The sequence below is a fragment of the Arachis ipaensis genome, chromosome B08 (assembly GCF_000816755.2).
Source record: "Arachis ipaensis cultivar K30076 chromosome B08, Araip1.1, whole genome shotgun sequence".
Classification (NCBI taxonomy): domain Eukaryota; kingdom Viridiplantae; phylum Streptophyta; class Magnoliopsida; order Fabales; family Fabaceae; genus Arachis; species Arachis ipaensis.
In genome coordinates, this window is record NC_029792.2 from 112,833,011 (window position 1) to 112,833,544 (window position 534).

The window sequence follows — 534 nt, forward strand, 5'->3', positions numbered from 1 at the left end:
ATAGTGCTATTGACTCTCCTAGTTCAGTATGATGATTCTTGAACACAGCTTCTTTATGAGTCTTGGCCGTGGCCCTAAGCACTTTGTTTTCCAGTATTACCACCGGATACATAAATGCCACAGACACATAACTAGGTGAACCTTTTCGGATTGTGACTCAGCTTTGCTAAAGTCCCCAATTAGAGGTGTCCAGGGTTCTTAAGCCCACTCTTTTTTTTTTTTTTTTGCTTTGGACCTTGACTTTAACCGCTCAGTCTCAAGTTTTCACTTGACACCTACACGTCACAAGCACATGGTTAGGGACAGCTTGGTTTAGCCGCTTAGACTAGGATTTTATTCCTTTAGGTCCTCCTATCCACTGATGCTCAAAGCCTTGGGATCCTTTTTATTTGCCCTTGCCTTTTGGTTTTAAGGGTTATTGGCTTTTTCTGCTTGCTTTTTCTTTTTTTTTTCTTTTTCGCCTATTTTTTTCTTTTTTTTTTTCTGCAAGCTTTGTTCTTTGCTGCTTTTTCTTGCTTCAAGAATCATTTTTAT